The sequence below is a fragment of the Prenolepis imparis genome, unplaced genomic scaffold (assembly GCF_030444845.1).
Source record: "Prenolepis imparis isolate NDT839.2.m4 unplaced genomic scaffold, iyPreImpa1.0 SCAF_6, whole genome shotgun sequence".
Classification (NCBI taxonomy): Eukaryota; Metazoa; Arthropoda; class Insecta; order Hymenoptera; family Formicidae; genus Prenolepis; species Prenolepis imparis.
This window is the reverse complement of record NW_028141164.1, coordinates 14,750,199-14,772,427: the sequence shown is the minus strand read 5'-3', so window position 1 is coordinate 14,772,427 and position 22,229 is coordinate 14,750,199. Positions and strand designations below refer to the sequence as shown.

The 22,229-nt window shown below is 35.0% G+C and overlaps 2 pseudogenes; one reads left to right on the top strand and one right to left on the bottom strand.

Moving 5' to 3' along the window:
* The first annotated feature begins 982 nt into the window (after window positions 1-982).
* Window positions 983-11,606, top strand: LOC145937463 (uncharacterized; annotated as a pseudogene).
* Window positions 11,607-14,324: 2,718 nt separating this feature from the next.
* Window positions 14,325-15,580, bottom strand: LOC145937461 (uncharacterized; annotated as a pseudogene).
* Window positions 15,581-22,229: the final 6,649 nt, after the last annotated feature.

Sequence of the window (22,229 nt, the reverse complement as noted above, 5' to 3'; positions counted from 1 at the left end):
AGCCGGTATTTTCTATAATTTTTTATATATATGTATGTGCTTCTACGAGCTGTAACGAGTTGCAATATAATTTTCCTTCAAACATCGGTTTATTAAACGTTAAATAGGTAAGTCTAATAGACTTTTATTTGAGGTTATGCTTAACACGTAAAAAGTTTTTTCTCTTGAAATTTATTATTGTAATTTATTCAGATATATATATATATATATATATATAATAATATAATTTTCTTCCAAAAATTAAGTGCTATATACAGGGTGTCCCGTATCTACCGAATCACTGATATACAGTTAGATTCCTGACGTACGTCATTTGGAAACGATTTTTCCTCAGTGAAAATGTCGAGGCACCAATAATTTTCAAATTACAAACGATTGAAAATAAAGGCTTTTTCGTAAACTAAAAGTCTTATGGAAATAAAATATTAACAAAATCACATTCTTCAGTTAATTTCAGGTAAAGTTTACTTTAATAGAATTTTAATTTAAGGGTTATTGTTAGTTATAAAGATACATGATGGCAAAAATTGAGAACATGCAAAAAATGATGACCTCTCTCGACATTTTCACTGAGGAAAAATCGTCTCCAAATGACGTCAGGAATCTATAACTATATATATATCAGTGATTCGGTAGGTACGGGACACCCTGTATTACTTTCTAAAAGTCATTCTAATTATATATATAATTTCAATTTATTAAATATTTTATTCATAGTAAGTAAAAATTCTAACTATCTTCAACACTTGATTTATATTTATAGAAATTATTTTTATTTAATATGATTAAATTGTTATTTACAGCAGCTGACATAATAATAAATTTAAAAAATTTTTTCCACTAAAGAAATTATAAAACTATTATATGAAATTATTATATATATATATATATATATATATATATATATTGATATTAATTAATAAATTCACTTAGAATAAATCTAGAATATTTTTTTCAAAGTGAAACATTTTTAATTTCAGAAATGTATTTTATTGTATTTTGGAAAGAGTGGAGTGCTACGATACCAAGTTGTTGGTTATTTATGGAATCCAAAACTTTTAAATGGCCACCCAAACCTAAAAATCCTACTCTTGCATGCATTAAAGCAATATTGCCAAAAGAAAATTGGAATACGATTCATTATAGTAGATTTATAGGACCATTTGGTAAGTTTAATGTCAATTTATAATATCAATCATTTCATCTTCAAATATTTCTATTGTATTCTTTATTATTTTTAAGCTACATATAATGAAGCCAGAGATATTGAAATCCAAGCTGTTGATATTTCGACTAATGATGAAGATGCATTTCAAGCAATTGTAAATAAAGTAACTAACAATAAGTCACTTCCTGTAAAACGTGCCACCAGTAAACCGCGCCGTCTTTGTTCTTCCAATGAAGAACATAAGAAATCATGTAAGCATTTAAATTCGTTGAAAATATACAAATTTTTGAAATTTACAAATTAATAAAAATTTTATTTTTTTATATTTTTCTCTTTCAAATATTTACATTTAAAGTAATACTCTATTTTATCATATTTTTTTATAGATGTTAAAAATGAAAAACTTCCAAAATCTAAAAAAAATAATAGTGTTCCTCAAGATGACGACGACAAAGACGAAGACGAAGACGAAGACGAAGATGAAGATGAAGAATCTGATGAAGATTCAGAAAAAGGTCTAAACTCTCATAATAAATCATTAAAAATATTCTCTATAATAAGTAATTATAATTTAATAATAATGTTTGTTATTTAATATATTTACATTTTTTTATAGATATCCAAAAGAATTTTCAAAAACCTCCAATCCATTATATTCCAAAAAATAGGAATAAAGAAATCATAAGCGAAGTTGCAGCAGGTGATGATAAAATTTTGAATATGACAGATTTAATATTTTTGTTATTTACTTTGAAATATAAAATTCTGATTAAGTTCCTGTATGTGTAATAGAGAAAATATTAGGAATATTAAATATTAAAAATAGGAATTATTTAAAATAATAAAATCTTTAAAATAAAAGACTGATATACAAATACAAATTCGGGTATAAAGGCTCTTATACTTTTATTCATTAAGAATCCTTTACCCAAATTTGTATTGGTATATCAGTCTTTTATTTTTAAGATTTTATTATTTTAAAATAATTGCTATTCTTAATATTTAATATTTATTCCTAATATTTTTTTATTGTGCGCATGATCAAAATTTATTTGTTTGCTCGATAAAATTTAAATATTTAAATTTTGAAAAAATGCACTTAATCAATTTTTTCATAGGTGTATCAAACAGTTTTAATGATAGCGAAGAAAACAACAATTAGAAAACAGTTTCTGAAAGTCCACCTCTAGAATATGGAGATATCTTTTCTCAAGATTCATTTCTAGTAATAAAAGAATCTGAGCCAATAAATAATAATGTTGAACCAGAATATAATGAAACACAAGATGATATGTTTGAAGTAAAAGATGATGTAAATAATACAAATCAAATATCGACGCGACAAAATAAATTTGGTAAGTTAAAAAATACGGAAATTAGAATAAATTTATATTAATATATTAAATTTTTTAACATTTTGTAACACAATAATTTTCTTTGCAGATTCATCTCAATTGGATAACAATAAAATAGTATATCAATTAAAAGCTAAACCAATTATTCGTAGTGTCGTTGAAACCAGTAAGCTTTATACATTTAATAAATGTTAAATGATATAATGTGAATTACATATATGACTTATAAATTATTCTGTTATTTTGATAGAATTGTCGTACCTTTACAGTTAATATATCAAAACAAATTTCAGATATTAAGCTCGATAAAAATTCTGCACATCTACAAAACAATGTTGAAAGACGAAACGAACAACGTACACATAAACATTGTTACGTCCAGACTCAAGGAAGGAAGAGTTGAAAGGAAGGACGTAACTACTTAAGTCGAACAACGCCAGGTAGTGCGTTTTGTTCGAGCCGAACGAACGTGTTTAGGCCCCAAATAGGTCAACGACCGCGAGGGTCGCTCTTACGCTATTTAAAGGGCGTTCGCTCGGTGGTCCCTTTTCGGCAAGAGAATTTAATCTCTTTTTATGCGCGGGATGGGACCTTAGTGCGATCTCTGGACGGAGGTAATGAGAGCGGGTTAATCAATTAATTAAACGCGAGTTCATAATAAAATTAAGTTTTATTCATATAAATAAAAACGGTGAAAAGACGGATACATAAGTAACAATTAACTCGCGCGCGGGATTTAATCTATAAATAGGTGTGTGTGTTTGTGTGTTTCGCGGGTGTTACATAAGTACGGTGGTCATCAATCGGAACATGAAGGGGGAAGAGTTTATTGTCTAAATATATTATGGTCCCGATTGGTTATTACAATAATTTTTCATTTTTTAATAATTAGGTAAAAATAAATATTAGAGTGTACGTGAGAGTATGTGCGGGTGGGTTTATTTTTTTTCTTTTTTTTTTTATTTATTTAATTTCGGAAATTTCAATAGTGGAGGGGGGAAGGAAAGCTTGAAGGATGTCGGCGGGGAATCCGATAGGATTGGGGTGGATAAGAGTAAACATGGGGATGAGGGTACCTGGGAGACTTCCTGCCACGATTCGCATGAACTGCTCTTCGTCTGGCTCCTCAGGACCGCAGGAATAAGTTCCTCGTGGGAGAGGGAGATCTAAGATAGGGAAGGTTTCGAGTAGCCATTTATAGCATTGGTTCTCGTGGGAGAAAGGAATTCGCCCGATGTGTGCCTTTAAGAAGTTGAAAGCGTTAGTGTAATTAGTGGGAGATTCTTCCGCTTCTTGGCACGTGCAGCTTTCGCCACACTCTATGTCGGGGGTTGAGGGGGAAGGAGAGCGACTGAGACAGGGAGAGGGAAAGTGGTGCTGAGGTGCTGGAGATGGAATGCACGATGGCTCTGGAGAGGAAACCGAAGGGTAATGGGGAGTATCAGGGTTTCTATTTCCGCTGTGCTTATTAATTATGTTAATATGTTCGGTGATTAAGCGCTCTAACAAGTCTTGAGTTGGACTATCGTCCGGGAATGAGTCAGCCGTAGCCCGAGCCACTTCTCGCCTCAAGCGTCGATTCCGCCGATTTCGCGAGTGTTTTATAACCCTTTTTGAATGCTGCTGGGTTTTCACTAAATAATGACAATGATAAGAAGCGAGTCTTCGAGGGAGTTCATGGATATAATATTTGCTCAATATATGTTATTTATAACTTCAATATTTATTTAATATATATATATATATATATATATATATTATTGAAAAGTTTGCACTTCTATAATTCTGTTCGTTAGTATGGTGGGGGAAGTCAAGGAGGCTCACTCTGCAGTTACGCAGGGAACCCGCGAGATAAGAAGAGGTCGTGGGGCTCACTCTGCAGTTACGCAGGAAACCCGCGAGATCAGGAGCTCGCACTGCAATTACGCAGGGAACCCGTGAGATCAGGAGCTCTCACTGCTATTATGCAGGGAACCCGACGGTGATAAGGAGAGCTTGAGGACGAGGGGGTTTAATGCGAACTTTTCTATAACGTCTGTTGGACAGTTAAATAAATAATAAATGTTAAATAATATTATTTATCCAAGAACTCCTTTTAGTAGGGTGATATAAAAAATAGACTTACTACTTGTAGTGAGCGTAGTATATATATATATATATTAGGTGTACAACTTTGCTTCCGCCGTTTTCCTATAGATAGCTTTAGCGGTAAGTAATGGTCGAAATAAATAGATCATAGACGTCATGCAATAAACTTGGGCATCTGTCAACATAACCCCATAGAAACATTAGTCGATTTGTGTCTGCATCATAAAGTTATTCTCGATTGAAAATGTCAGTTTACGAGCCAAATTCTCGTCATTTGCGGGAGGTTATTCGGTTTGGCCGTCGACGTGGAAGCATGGCCGGGATATCCCCATGATTTTCTGCGCTTGGGGTTATCGTAATGAACCCATTTTTCGTTCCCAGTCACAATGCGATGCAGAAATCCCTTCCGTCTTTCAAGCAACTGTTCACAAGCAAACAAACGCCGTTCAACATCTCTCGGTTTCAACTCGTACGGCACCCAATTTCCTTGCTTCTGAATCATTCCCATGTCTTTGAGGCGTTTTGAAATTGCTTGTTGAGTCACTCCCAATGATCGTGCCAATTCTTCTTGACTTTGACTCGAGTCTTCATTAAGTAATGCCTCCAATTCTGCATCTTCGAAAACCTTCTCTCTTCCACCGCTATGCCGGTCTTCGACGTGAAAATCACCGTTCTTGAAGCGTTGAAACCACTCACGACACGTTCTTTCACTAATAGCGGCCTCACCATAAGTATTTGAGAGCATTCGATGAGCCTCAGCCGCAGATTTCTTCATATTGAAGCAGAAAATTAAAACCTCCCGCAAATGACGAGAATTTGACTCGTAAACTGACATTTTCAATCGAGAATAACTTTATGATGCAGACACAAATCGACTAATGTTTCTATAGAGTTATGTTGACAGATGCCCAAGTTTATTGCATGACGTCTATGATCTATTTATTTCGACCACTACTTACCGCTAAAGCTATCTATAGGAAAACGGCGGAAGCAAAGTTGTACACCTAATATATTTCTTTTTCGTTTGCTTCTGGCGCTGGCTCTGGCTCTGGCTGGTCTATCCGATTGTTGTTATGTCGGAAGTTCACAGAGTTTCTCACTGAGTGTTCACGCTGATCTCACACTGAGAATTCGCACTGAGAAGTCTTTCGCGCACTAAGTGTTGCGGTGAAAACGCAAAGAAAAACTGTGGGTGTTCGACGAAGAACGATAAGTGACGCTCCGCAGAGAAGTTCGCATTTATATCCCGGTTTTTGATTCACGCCCTCCGTTCCGCCTTTTGACAAAATCCTGCGAATAGAAGTTCATAATCGCGTTTTTAATATTTTTACTTTCCCTTTCTATGGGGAGCGTTGCAAGGATCGACGAATCAAAAGTTTAGTGCAGGCGTCTGCGAATCGGAACTCGCTTTCCCAAAAACGGGGATGTCTCGAGATTTCGATATCGACGGCGGTGTTTGTTGTTAGTTTTTCCTATATCGCGATATTTGTCGTTTGTTAGTGCCGCTTTTATCGGCGGGTTCTCGCTTTATTGCCCTCACGTGCGGCTTAGAGCTTGTTTGCTGAGAGTCGATGCGTATGGCATCTTTTTAATCTTTATATTTTTCGCCGCTTTCTCGCGAGAATACCCGCAGGTGTGCTATCTTATTTTGCACACTTTCGTTTTCATTATTTGTTTTCCCCTAATCTTACTAGGGAAGGATTTGCTTTCGGCGCGTTCTCGCCGTCGTTGTGTTTTCCCGATTTACAATGTTTGTCGGTTTCTCGCGAGAGTTTCCGCTGCGGTGCCGCTTCGCTCGGCACGTTTAATTTTATCAATTCATTGTTCTAGTTTTCCCCTCAAAGGTGGGCTCGCTTTCGGCCCGCTCTCGCCGTCTTTGTGTTTTGCCGATGTGTGATTTTAACTTATTATTCGCGAGGGTGTCGGCTAGAATTCGCTTTTCGGAATCTTTCCGCCCGGTCTTTTTTTATTTACCGATTTTGTGATATTTATCGGTCGCTCACGATATCTGCAGCTGTCCGTTTCGCTGGGCACGTTTTCGTTTTATTATATACGTGCCGCTTAGATTATTATTATCTCTTTTCTTCCTTTTTTTATTTACCTAACAACAAACTTCACCTTGGTCGTGGGAAAGAAAAGAATCGTGGAGTCTGCCGGACGTAACAACATCATGACTTATGTTGCAGTAAATACAATTACAAATTTTTGTCTGTTTATTAATTAAATTGTTCGATTATATCTGATTTTTTTTATAGCACCATGTCGTACAGATATGCAAGCAATTAAAAAAGCAATAAATTCTATTTATCTGCTTGTATTGGATATGAGTGAAGGGCCTCGCAATGATACGAATAATCTGACCTTAAACTTGCCTATTACGACAGAAAAGGAATTAAATGATATTGAAATATTGCTGAAGGAAGATGCTGTAGCTCGTTCACAATATGTAAGTTTTTTTATATTATATTTCAACATTTATTTAACATTTTAGTGTGTGTACTCTAATTAAACGATGTCTTCTTAATTTATTTATTTCTAATTAATTTTTTGCATCAAAAATGTTATCACATATTTTTAACCAAAGAGAAAAGTATTGTTTCGAAGGGTCTGAATAGCTTAGAGGTAAGAGCAGTCGCCCGGCAAGCGAAAGACTCGGGTTCGATTCCCGATTCAGCGACTTTCGGACCAATATTTTTCTCACTTAAGAAAAATTTGTAATTAATAATTTCAAGTTGTACTTTATAAAGACCACAACCATATGGTCGATAAAGTCATAGCTTAGACAAATTCATTGGCTAGTGTGGTCGATTAATTTAACTACCCTATTAATAATACTATTTTAAATTTCCTTTTTTTATATATTTATTGATAATAGTTTACTGTATATAAAGTTTAATTTTTACTATACATCACTTTAAATAATTGTTTATATCGACAAATAAATTTTTAGAACGTAATAATATTCAATCAGTCAATAAGGAAACTTACTAACTATTTAAGCATGTTCTTTTAATATCTATTATATATCATAATATTCAATTATGATGACAATATGACAATACTACAATATGATTTGACAATAGAATTTTTTCTTACAATTTTTAATAAATACTAGCATTGCTGTTGTATACAAAATTTCTATTTAAATGTTTATTAATATAATTTTAAAAATTGGAAAGGTTCAGAATATGATAATTGAGTGCTTTATATATTCTTAAATATATGTTGTACTTATAATTTAATTATTTTCTTATTTTAGAATCCATAATTAATTGTCGAACTGATTCTACGATTGATAAAATACAAGCCGTTATTAAATCATGGTTACAACATGCTGGCGATCGTCTTCCTAAAGGAACAAAAAAAAAATAAAAATAACAATTTAAAATAATTTTTCGTTAATATATTTTACTTTAAATACATTTTATAGTTATGTAAAAACAAAAATGTTTTTTTTTTAATGATTATTACTTGATTTTCACTTTAAACACGTTTCAGTTCTGTTAAAACAAAAATATTTTATTTTTCTTTAAATGATTATTAGTGTATTTTTTTAAAGATTATTATATGAACATTATATAATATATTGTTAATATTTTAATATTGTTTATATTAAAAAATATTAAAATAATATAATAAATAATCCAGTGATTTATTTTATTAATATTAAGTAATAGCCATTGATAAAATGATACTGAAATGTTTAATATATCTCTATAATATAAAATGGCTTGTTTTAAATACTAATAATCTGTAAAAATCGATTAAATTTGATTCTAACGCATAGAGTTATTTAATATGGCTATTAAACAAATTTCAGTGTCACTTTTCAAAAGCCATTTAATAATAATTTTATGTAAGCAGGTGACAATTGGGAACACCAAAAAACACGAAGCTTGTGGTGAGATATTTAGCAAGCTTTCCAAAGGGAAGGATATATGAATGACAATATGAATAAAGATCTCTGTCTTTCATTGTCAAAAACTCTCTTTGAGGAGCTTACTTAAATATCTCACCAAAGACTGCGTTTTTTTAGTGTTTTGAATGTTTTCGCATAGATGTCTTATTAACATCATAAACGTGAACTCCTAAAGATATCCAATTTTAGATATCTTTTTTGACATCTAATTTTAGATATCATTTTGACATCTAATTTTAGATATCTTTTTGATATCTAATATAAGATATCTCAAAAAAGTTATCTGTTTGATGACTATCGGAAGAAGTCTTTTTTTTCTCTAAATATGGCGCATAAGAGCTCTTTCTGATCTCATTAAGTTATCTTTTTAAAGAAATTTTTGGATGTCCAAATCTTGAATGAGAGAACATTAAGAGTTCTTTTTGTTAACATTTTGCTGTATGGGTATATACATGTATTATTTTATCATCTCTTACAATTAGATTTAGTTACTATTTCTCACTCCGGCCGCAATATTACTGAGAGGGCGCTAGTACACAGCGCTCTTTTTCCAGTCACACTAACTCCCGTAAGACCACCGGTCTTTAATAGTACCTCGTCAGTGATATATGCTTTTATGAACAAAAATTAGATATTTATAAAGATATTAATTTAGTTTCAAATGATTAATGTTTATCTAAACTATTTTTTGTAAAAATAATTCACGTTCTAAAGAGAATTTTGATTTTTTCTTTGTACACGCACTGGCAGGAATGATGTCCGGCGTTAGATGTGTGCGAATACGTGTATGACTTTCGGCTGTCATACACGTATTCGCACACATCTAACTCAGGACATCATTCTTGCCGGTGCGTGTACATACAAATCTGTTAAATATATCTGTTAAAAATAAAAATAAACTTTTTGAAGAAAATTAAACATTTTTTTTATATTATTCATCTTTGATTCATTATTTCATCTTTGATATATATATATATATATATATATATATATATATATTACCTATACCTATATTATTATTATATTGTTCTAACAGCATTTTTGAGTTTTTTTCAGAAGTACAATTTTTAAATAATTTTTGTCGTCGATAATTATATGCTTATATACTGTATTTAACTTTCTTTTTAATTTATCTTTTGTATTGTATAAATAAATGTTCAAGTGAAATATATCAATTCAAAATTGGCGCGTAAACAACTTCCGGAATTTGGCTATATATGGCGGATTGTCTTAACTCTTACTAGAGGAACTCTTTCTTTTTTTTTTTATTGAGCAAAAGGCACGCTTTGGCCTGGTGGCCATACAGCTTAGTTAGTACAGAGTCTAAACTTATTGACTAGTGGTAACTCCTTGTGAGGCTTGTTTTACAAAAGTCGGTGTAGTTTCTTAATTTTAGCTTTTAGTATTTTAGGTTTTTAACAAATTGAATACAAGAATAATTTTACGAAAATAAGTGACTGAGTTTTTGTTTTTGTCTTATACTCTTAGAAAATAATATACTGAGTAGATAGAAATATAAGTAACTATAATATATATAATAGCAAACATATAGATTGATTATAACTTATTACTTAAATTTGTACTCCTTTTAACAATTCTTGTATTGTCTAACCCTATCTTTTCAGTCTTGGTTTTGCTTAATGTATATGTTGAGAAAGAGTTGAGTAGCTATAACTAAAACTAAAACTGAAATTTAAATTTAAATTTAAACAGCTACTTAATCCTAAAGTTTAACTAGAATCTTAATTAAAGGAACCGGACATAATTTTTATACTGACTTCAAGAGTTACTTATAGCGTTAGAGCAATAGAGCAATTAAACTGTAACTGAGACTAAGGCTCAAACTAAATATTGAGCTAGGATTAAACTCCTATTTTGATTCTAAATTAAAATTAAAATTAAAATTAAAATTAAAATTGAACTTAATTTTTATATTATAAATAATTTGTACTGTTTGGTATTATGAATTTAACTAACAAGTGAACTAAATACTTAAATTACGATAAATTTATATTAAACTTAACTTCTATATACACCTATATACAAAGGGGTTAAATATTATATTTAATTTCCTGTATGAAGGAGCTTATTGCCCATATTATTTCTTTGTCTAAAGTAGCGAATAGAGACCTGACTGGAAACGGTAACGTCCCGATCGTCCCAACCAGCCGCTCAATTAAAGACGCTCTCTGCTCCCCGAAGCGACCGCACTGCCAGAAAACGTGATCCGCAGACTCAGGTGTGTTACATAGGGAGCAATTTGGGGAAGGCACTATATCTAGTTTGGATAGATTTTTTAACAGAGAGGTGTGACCACATCTCAGTCTACATATGGAGACAATACCCCTTCGCAGGACATATGGAGACAATACCCCTTCTGTTACAGTCGTGGTACCATGGTCTCCTATTAGGAGACAATTTTCCATATACCAAACAGCCCTACTTTTCCCTGTTTCTTTACACCATGCATAAAAAAGATCAAACATCTCCGATTTCCACCTGGAACCAAAGTCACTAACCGAGATACCTGGTCTATACCGTGTTTAGGGGCTTTCTTAGCTAATTTATCCGCCAATTCGTTACCACTGATTCCGCAGTGGCTAGGAACCCAAACTAGTTTGATACTACCTCCTTTGTCAGATAATTCCTTTATTTGATGTTTTATTTCAAATATTAAATGCGACGTTCTATTATGAAGGCTAATATATTGTTTAGCGCCGTTAGTACCGATTTAGAGTCCGAAAATAAGGTAACATGCATAATCTGGAGTTTAATCACACTTTCAACTGCCTCCAGGATGGCCATCGCTTCCAGAGAGAATATAGAGGCATATGATAGAGTTCTAAACCTATAGCAAAGAGTATTATCCAATGACACGATTGAAAAACCAGTATATTCCAGATTCTGCGTTTTCGAGCCATCCGTAAAAATACAGAAGGATTCTCTTAGTTCCTCGTTGAACAACTCGCAAAATAATTGCTGGTTGTTGTTTGCTAACTTGTCGAATTTGATACCCTCACTTAAGTTAACAGAAGGACGAAAGAAGATGGAGGCTAGCGGTTTCGAAAAGCAATGAGGACGAGAACTCGATTCAATGAGATGTTCGATACTCGATATTTCCATAAATTTTTCTAAAATAATTGGAATTTTGATTCTATCTACAACAGTAGGGTCTTCCTTTAAACGTTGGAGTTCTAATAATGTTGGGAAAATTGGATGTTCAATTTGCGTGCAAATCTTTGTGACATATTTTTTGCACAGAAAGGCGGATCTTAGGGACAGAGGAGGCTCCTTTCCCTCAGCTAAAACAAAGTTAGTGGGGGAGGAAGCTCTCAGTCCCATCACTAGTCTTAAAGCTTTATATTGTATCCTATCGAGTTTTATTCTTTGACTATTGTTAAGGCCATGCAGTAAGAAACAACCATAGTCTATGTGGGATCTTATAAGGGCTGTGTAGATTGTTTTCAGCAATCTCGGATCAGCTCCCCACCAGGTGTATCTTAAACAGTTTATGATTTTAAGAGGACATTGACAGCTTTTCCATATATGTGCAACATGTTGGTTCCAGTTCAGATTGGAAGTGAACGTGATGCCTAGAAAGCGAACACAGGGTGAGGGGTCTATCCTTTTGTTATTAATGGTTATAAAGCAACTGTTATTAGGTCTTGTATGCCCATTTCTTTTAAAGATGCAGAGTTTGGTTTTTTTAACTGAAAGCTCCAATCCTAAGAAAAATAGAGTACTTGAAATGTTGTCCACAGATTTCTCTAGTGATGTCCTACTTACTGAGAGATCACCCGAGGAATTAAAGAGGGCTATATCGTCATATTGAATGATTTTACAGTCATGTAAACAGCAAATCTCCAAGTTGGAAACTTAAATATTGTACAATAAAGGACTTAGAACGCTACCTTGCGGAAGACCCTTGAAAGCCCATACTATTTCGTCTATTTCTTCGAATCGACAATGCACTTGCCTAGAATATACCAGGTTCTGTATGAAGGCAATTGTTTGGAGGTAAACCCAGGCTTATCAACTTTTTTATGAGTATGTCAGTTAGCATGTTGTCATAGGCAGATTTTATATCTAGAAACGCCGCTACCATTGGCTGGTTTTTTTGAAAGGATAATAGGATGTTGGTTTGCAAAATAGATAAGTTGTCGATGCATGACTTACTTCGTCTGAAACCGAATTGCGTTGCTGGCAGGAGCTTGTGGAACTCAAAATACCAACTTAATCTATTCATTATTAATCTTTCGCATATTTTACACAGGCACGAAGCCAACGAAATTGGACGAAAACTAAGGGAGTCCCCTGCTTTTGGAATAAAAAATACCAGGTATTTATTCTATTCAACTGGGAATCTATGTGCTTCAAAAATTCTGTTATATATTATTAATAGAAATTCTTTAGCTGAGCTGGTTAATTTCGAAATTATTTTGTAATCAATACCGTCAAGTCCCGACTTGATTTTATTTTTAGATTTTGCATTGCATATTCCAACTCTATGAGTGAAAGGAGAATCTAGCACTGGGTCAAAGCCTTCTGCCGGAGGGTTGACTCGGTTGCAAGGAGCCCAGAGGGGAAACAAGGATCCCTGATAAAAAAAATCCATAGAAAACAACAGAAAACGATTACATTGTTTTTAATCGTAGTTATGAATCGAAAGTTAACGAAAGAATATCGTAAATGTACGATTGATTCTCTAGCGTTTTCTTTCGTAAGTATCCTATCTTATAGTAATTTAATGTAGTAAAATATATATATTTCTATAATTATTAACTTTAAATTAAGTAAATGCTAGTTTATGCTGATGTTATAAAACATTATTGATGTTATAACATCAAGCGTTAAATCTAGCATTTACTCGACATTTAAAATTAAGAGACAAGTACCTTATTTAATCTTAGAGTTAATTTTATCAACTTTATATAATTCTCCTGACTAAAACTTAATTATGAGATAGATAGTGAATCGCGCGTCGCATAGCGGTAAATGAAGGAACTAACGATTTTACTGAATACTATTTTTGGAATGTTGCTGTAAGATTTTTCATAAAATATTACAGTTATATGTTTCTATAATGTCCTTACAGTATTACAATGCAACTTGCAAGATTGTAATATTACTGCAATGTAATTGCAATTAATGTACTGTTTTTGCAAATCGTATCGGTTCCTATTGTTTTCTATCGATTTTTTATCAGGGATGTTTTCTGTTGTAACTTTACGATAATACATTTATAAAATACGTTTTTAATCGTTTATGGTTGATGCATGATTAAAAACACTAGCGGATCCTGGGGGGAGGGTTTTGGGGTTAAACCCCCACCTTGGAAATTAAAAGAAAGTTTTGCTGAATTTGTTTTAAAAATATAAGTAAAGAAAAACAAACATTAAAGAGCTATCGATGTCGTTAATCCTGGAATAAAAGCTAATCATGAAACCAAAAATATTAAATAAAATAATTTTGCAAAACCCCCCCATTATCGACGTCAGGATCCGCTAGTTATTAAAAATTATATAATAGGTTTTTTTGTAGTTGTACGTTAAAAAACTTAAAACTTTTTTTATTGTAAATATACAATTAATTACGAATAGATTTTCAATCATTTTTTCTTGATAAATTCCAATAAAACAATAAAAAACAATATATCACAATAAGAATTTTATCGTATTCTAACGACTGAATCCGGTTTTAACAAAGAATGAAAGAAAACGATAAAAAACAATAACATTTCTTTCGAAATCTAAAAAGTTAAACAATAGGATACGATAAGAAACGATAAGATTTTCTATAGATCGTATTGGTTCCTATTGTTTTCTATCGATTTTTTTATCAGGGATGAAATCTGATTTTTAATAATTTCTAGCGTCGTTTCGTTGAATTTGTTTTTAGTTTCCGAGGAATTAAATCTGTTTTTGAAAGCCTTGATCTTCCTTCAAACATAAGGATTCGAATCCTTCCTCAAGCTTTCGCAAAAATTTTGAAAGCTTCCTTTTTTTATTTTTTTTAACCCAATTCTAGTTCTAGCCACTTCTCTCTTGTACGTTAAAAAGTTTTCTCTAGTCTTTTCTTTTTTAAAACAGTCAAGTGCCTTCTTACGTTCACCAATGAGCAGGTCGCACTCCTCATTCCACCAAGGGCTTGGTTTGCGAATCTTTTGATTGGATCTTTCAGCATTCTTTCTTAAGTAGCTTTTAGGATCTTTACGTATGATCTTTGACTGGGGACCTTTGTTATAGGGGTTAGCTACAATGTCTTTGGAACTACGAGTTAGAGAGGCTCTTTTAAGGTTGTCTGTAATTAGCGAAATAAATGAGGTGTAAAGAGGTTGAATTTCGGTTATGGATAAAACCTCCAGACTTTGTTCTGCCAGGTCCTTATCTAACGATTCAGAAAATCGGTCCCAATCAGTTCTCGAAGAGTATAATTTGGGTCTTGAATGTCTTACCCTAGCCGAAGATTTTACTTTTATGTTAATAAAAATTGGAAAGTGATCGTTTCCCCATGGATCGTCATTTACGGACCATGAGGTATTCAATCCTAACGAAGAACTAATAATAGATAAGTCCAGAATAGAAGAATAGTTTCGTTCCCAATTAACGTAGGAGAGTCGTCATTTAAAAGTATAAAATCCAAGCTCGAAAGCCCCTCTAAAAGTGGAAGAATTTGATCGTTCGGAAGGTTGAAGTCACAACCTATTATGGCATCTCTTGAAAAATGATCGAAAAAACTATTCCAGGAACTGGAGCTAATAAACGGTCCATCTAGAGGTCTATATAAGGAGATTACGGAGATCTTACTCGAATCCGTGAAAATTTCAATGCCACATATCTCTAAGCCTCCCTGGCAGTCCAGAATATCCTCCAGGATTGAATATTTGATACTTGAACGAACCAAGATCAAAACCCCTCCACCTCTACGTGTAATGCGGTCGCTCCGAACAACATCGAAGCTCCGGAACGATATGGTGTCCCGAAAGTCCAGCCAAGTCTCTGAAATTAAAAAAATGTCAACATTTTGGAAAAGCGATAAGAGTTCATTCATTTTGTACTTAAAACTTCTAGAGTTCCATTGAACTATTTTAACCCCTTGGGTCATTATTACTCTTAGAATTACCTACTTCCGTAAGTTCTTTCGCTATTTTACCCATGTGCAGTTCAATTGTATTTACTAGCCTCTCTACTAGTTTTTCCTGGTCAGGAGCGGACAGTATTTTCTTGAGCAGATCTTCCAGGTTCCTTGGAATGAAATGTGGTAGCTCTAGTGAGGGTTTGTTTCCGGAATTTGCCAGTTCCGCGTACGTAGCTGGACGGTTACTTGAATAGATATCCTGTAATGCTGAGACATCCTTCCGATGAGTGATTAGGGATGGAAAGTTTCTTCTGTTTTTGTCAGGCACTCTTGATGCTTCGTATGTATTTTGGGCCTTCATAATGATCCTCCGTGCTTCTATATACGAGAGGTTGTCCAATGCCATGATTTTGTTAATCTCACTGTTTATTTTGAATTTAATACAATCCCGGCTTAAAGTGTGATGGTCTTCGTTATAATTCACACATTTCGGCGTTAATTTACATGGATCGTTAGGAGAGATTGGATGATGGCCCTCACAGTTCAGACATGTATCCTGAACCGCTGAACAACTTTTACTTGTGTGGCCTAATTTGCCGCATTTAAAACACCTCCTAATAGGGGGGATATACGATGTTACGAAGAGGTTTAGTTTCCATAACTTTACACTCTTTGGGAGTTCTTGATTCTTGAATTCAATGCAGATTGACTGAGAGTCAATCCATTTTTTAGTAGTCGAGTCTTTTCTTTTTAGTCTAAATACGTTAGTTATTCTCACCAGAGAATTCTCTTTTTCCAAGGTCGCTGAAACTTCCTCCAGAGAGATGTCGCAAGGGATGCCTTTGATTACACCCTTTCGGTAGACCATAAACTTTGGAATAAACAATGTTAGACCCAACTCTTGCACGAATTTTCGTCGAGATACGCTGCTAAAAAAAAATACGGGTCTAATATTTTTCAATGCTCTACAACATATTCAAAGCTCATTGAAATCGGTGAGGGACACTTCCGACCGTTCCCTTGTTAGTCACACACATATACATATATATTGGATGCTTTCTATTTAACAACACAAGTCGACACAATCATTCATTCAAATCATTCTATTTTTATTGTCACTATAGCGATATTGAGAAAACAAAAAGACGCGTTGTGTCTTTAATTTCTTTCCTGTTTAATCAATTGCAGTGATATTTTATGTTTTTCCAATCTGCGAACATAAGATAAATATAATTAATAATTCTCATAATTTTTAATTCAATATTGCAATAATTTGAAGCTTCACGGAGCTCAAAACCATAACGCACGTATACTGAATTTTATATACGAGAATATCATGTCGAAACAAATAAAATTATTTATATTAATGATTAAAAAAAATTACACAAAAGTGTATAAGTAATATATCTTACCTCTTTAAAAAAACCCAATCACCACAAAAATATATGGTAGCGAGTATTGCAACCTAACTTAACGTGCAGGAAATGCGTTACGCATACCCTCGTCCCTCGGGAAAGGGAACGAGGGTTATGTGGGACTCTCCTCGCCACCTCCGAAAGCTTAACACTTCCAATCCTTGCGGATTGATAGTGCAAAGCCCATGGAGATGGGAGGCCTACCCATTAAAACCTACACGGTGACCTTCTCGGGCGTTGGGGCTCCCCGGGAAACTGACAATTGCACTACTTCCGGGAAGCCCCCGCCTTACTGCCCGTGGGAGCCGCCGCGTGTGTTTGCAGCGACACCCTACCCCTCGCCTGTGTGACTAGGCGAGGGGCTTGTCTTTCCTTCTGTTGCGGTGCAGAGGGGTCACTCCTCCACACCGCGCCCTCCCGGGGGAATTTTTTTTTGTATCCCCCCCGAGGGGCAGGACCAGGTCCCAGGTTTCCCACCTGAGATCCGGTCCTCCTCCCCATGTGCGGTTTGACTCAGGGGATTCTAGTGGTGGATCCCCTCGCCGCACACAGAGGTAAAGCTCCTTAATTGTAGCTTAGAACGGTCGCGCGGCTAGGTTTCCGCGCGACCGTCCCCATGCTCCTTCCCGCGAGGCCTATAAATACCGAGAGGGTCTAGTTTTGGCTGTTGCCTCTACCGTTCCCTCTTGGTTTCCTTCTTCCTCCTGGCCTCGGCGGGTGTCGCGGATCCTGCCGTCGGGGACGCCTCCTCCGGCGTCTTGCCGGCGGCACCCCCCCCCCCGTCGTCTCCGCTCTCTTCGCTGCTCCTGGGTGCGCTTTCGCGCTCCCTTTCTGCCTCCTCCTTCTGTTTCATGACTGTGGAACAGAAGGAGGAGACACTCTTCCAAGTCTCCTCGCTCTCGATCATCTTGCTAACGATGACCGGGAGCGAGAGGTCCTCGCCCACTACCTCCATAAGGACACCGCGCTCACCGTCCCACGCTGTCCAATGGGCCAGTGTATGCTGCGCGGTGTCCATGCCTTCCTCGCAGTGGTAGCAGTGCGTCGTTCGCTCCTTTCCAATCTTGCACAGGTATGCTGCGAAGCAGCCGTGTCCCGTTAGTACCTGTGCAAGATGGAATGACACCTCGCCGTGCGTCCTCTCCGTCCACTCTTCTAGTATGGGACTCGTTGTGGTCGTACAAGCACGAATGATGCTGAGCGCCCGGGACGTCCGAATGAGGTCACAACTGAAGAAACAGTCAATAAAATCCATGATATTGTATTGGACGACCGTCGAGTGAAGATACGCGAGATAGCTAAGATGGTAAACATCTCAAACGAACGTGTTTTTAATATCTTGCATAAACATTTGGGCATGAAGAAGCTGTCGGCCAGATGGGTGCCGCGCTTGCTCACAATCGACCAAAAACCACAACGAAATTCAGTGAACCATTCCATGCGACGGAGCAGAGTCCCCATAATACTTTTTTAGCTTTTCTTCAGTTTCCTTAATGGTTTTTCCACGCAAAAAGTAATGTTTTATTAGCACACGAAATTCACTTTTTTCCATTTTAGCAAAAAACACAAACTTATCCGCTTTAGAACGCTGTCAAAAAATTTCTATTTGACAGATCTACTTGAAACTTGGTGTGTATACTTAAATAAGGTGGTAAATATCAGAAATAAAATTAGATTGCGATTTGAGTGCCATATCTTGTAAAAGTCACTGACTTATCGAACTGCCTTCGTAGCTAGGAGTGTCATAAAAAGTTTCTCAATCCAAGGCGGGATAGACCGGCAATAGCCGTGAGCATTACTTAGCCGAAATGTACTGAGTTGTGGGAAGTACGTGAGAAGTGCATTACTTACTCGGCACACCGAAATTTCATATGACAGTTAAAGATATTAAAGACGGACAAAGAGTGTTGACGTGAGATGTAAAGTGAGATAGAGGTGATTAGCTTGTTTATGCTTATACAGTCGATCGGGTATATACTTAGTATATACTAATGTCTATGTCATCGATCAATAATATTGAGATCATCGATTGTGACTATGCCGAGTATCGATGTTCTGCATGTAAGAAAGAAATAAAAAGTTTAGCAGTTCAATGCAAGAAATGTATTAAACTATTTTACCATCCTGGATGTGCGAGTAAACATAGAGTATATAATAAAAACAAAGAACTAGTGAAATGTACGGGCCCATATAATCAAGTGACAGTCGGAAGCGACAAAGAAGAAATGAAGAGAAAAACAGTAACAACGTGTAACAGTAGAGAGAGAGACAGGGATCTACGGGATCGAATGGATCAATAGCTGGAACGCCGGGGGGTACAACTGTGCATCCTTCTGGCATAGACGTAAAAATAGATTGGTTAGTAAGATCAATTAAAGAAATAAAAGATGAAATGATATACAAAAGCGAAATTAAGAATTATATGAAGGAAATATTATGTGAAGAAATGAGTAATATAAATCGAGAAATAGACGAGTTAAAAAATAATATACAGGAAGCACTGGGGGGAACTGCAGGAGAACCGCAAAGAAAATATGCTGAGATAGTACAAAAAAAAGAGAAGAAAGAAAATGTCATAATCATTAAACCTAGGAAGGAGCAGGAGAGTGAAACCACTAAGAGAATGGTCAAAGAAAAAATAGACATAAAAAACTTGGCAGTTGGAGTTACAAAACTTAGAGCTGGAAATAATGGATCGGTTATCCTTGGATGCGAAAGTATGGATGAAATAAGAAAATTGAAAGACACAGTTCAAATTAAACTTGGAGAGGACTATAATGTAACGGAACCTAAGCTAATAAAGCCGAAATTAAAAATCATAAATGTAGGTGCTGAAGAAATCAATTTAGATGAAGACACCTTGGCTAACACAATTATGAGACAGAATGAAATTGATGGAAATAGAGCAGGATTTCATATGAAAGTGATTAAGAAAATTGCTAGAGAAGAAAAAGATGCTAAACAACCTAGAGGAAGAAGAAGAGAAGGCGGCTCGGTACTGATTGAAGTAGATAAAATAACTCATGAATTGATATTACGAAAAGAGAAATTAAATATAGGATGGAAAAAATGTTTGGTTTATGAGCATGTTTATGTTAAAAGGTGTTACAAGTGCTGGGGTTATAATCACATCGCGAGAAACTGCAGCAACAGGAGAAGTTTTGAACCGTGTAAATAAATAATAAGAAAGAAAAGGAATATATTACTAAAGGAATATATACAGTATTTAGAATAACACTTTTTATTTTGCAGGGAAGTTATATGGTATGTACTGGTGTGATATGGAGGTATAAATGAAAAATACAAAGAAAAGAAGCAGCAGATCAGCGTGTAATATAGCATAACACATGTAAGTATTGGTTTGTGGCTGTCCGAATTAAAATGTTTCCCAACAGTTGTATAATATGTAACTAATGTGCTTATTACATGTAACATATATGTTAGATGCAATTAATGGACATGTTCCGATATACTGCTGGTACTAAAAATGTATAATATATGTAACGTAACCTATAGATTTTCAATACTGGCAGTGTATATCAGAACATGCCTACCCAGCAAACACACATGTAACTGATATTTCCTGTTATATAACCAGAAAGTATCTGGAAAGTATCATTGATATGTAACTAATTTATGTATATGATACATAAATGTATTTCTGCTTATAACATTTCATATATGTAAAAATAGCATATAAAAGATACATAATTATACTACTATCCGATACGTATCATTAGCTGTGAAACGATATGTATCGTATTTGTAGCTGATATATATAAGTGATATTATCTAAATTGAACGTGAGAAGAAATTGTGCGTTTGCGCAGTCGCAGACGCAGTGTCGCATGTGTACAGTTTTTCGCAAGTATTGCGCATCTGGATTACAAAATATATCTGGTAAGATATAAATTTTATATAACTTTTTGTACTAATAATTATACTAATAATAGTCTTAAAGTGCGTAAAAATGTCGAAAAGAAAAGATTTTTGCGATTTATCAGCTCGCCAACAGCGTAGACGTATTGTTAACCTCACAAATGAAGAAGTTAACCTCACAATATTCAGTGAATCAAATATATCGACGAATTTTAATATTATTGTTAATAATAATGCTGCTTTTATACCAAATAATGATGATGGTATTGAATCTGAAAGTGATTACAGTAATTTGGAAACTTTAAGTGATATCGAAAGCGACGAAGATTTTATCATAAAAATGCAAGATGTTTCGACATATGATATTACATATGATATACGTTCATGGATTTTAAAATATAATATAAGTCATGCAGCAGCAAATGATCTTCTAAAAATTTTGAAAAAGCACGAACATCATAAAAGTTTGCCAAAAGATGTAAGATCTTTAATGAAAACACCACGAAATGTACAGTCGAATATTATGCATATTTTCGAAGAGGGCAAGTAGTGATACTAGGAGAGTTCTAACCCATGGGGCTCCGAGGGGAGTGCGGGGCGCGGGGGTATCTCTCGGCGCGGGGTATGACGTCACGCGGGGCGGGGGAATCTCGTAGGCGCGGGGGTTGACGTCACGCGGGTGGAGGGGATGTTTCGACAAAGGAGGGGGGGAGTTTTCTGAGTGCAATATTTGTAGATGGATATCTTTACGACTTTTTTTTTTATGAGGGATCCTAGACATTTTCCCAAAAAGGTATAGAACAAGCGCCGATGATCGACAATTTTGTACCCTCATTAGTATAATTTTATTACGGAAGCGCCGATGTCCGGCTGCTCGAACTTGTCAACGGAGCGTTCTAGAATCCATAAAACTATGTTTTTCATTTTATGGACATTTTATCATTAGGAAAGAAATGAAGATTTTAGGGCCGACGCTGCGACGAACATGTTGAAACATGATTAGGTGCAAAAGCGTTGACGTTCGGCAGCTTTGTACCCTCGCGGAAAATCTCCCATAAAAACGAGAGCAAAACATTTTTTCTTAATATTTATATAAGTGCAAATGTAAAAGCGTTGACGTTCGGCAGCTTTGTACCCTCGCGGAAAATCTCCCATAAAAACGAGAGCAAAACATTTTTTCTTAATATTTATATAAGTGCAAATGTAAAAGCGTTGACGTTCGGCAGCTTTGTACCCTCGCAGAAAATCGGTCGTAAACGAGAGCGAAACATTTTTTCTTAATATTTTTTAAGGAAGAATTGCGATAATTTTGAGAGGAATGGGGGTTG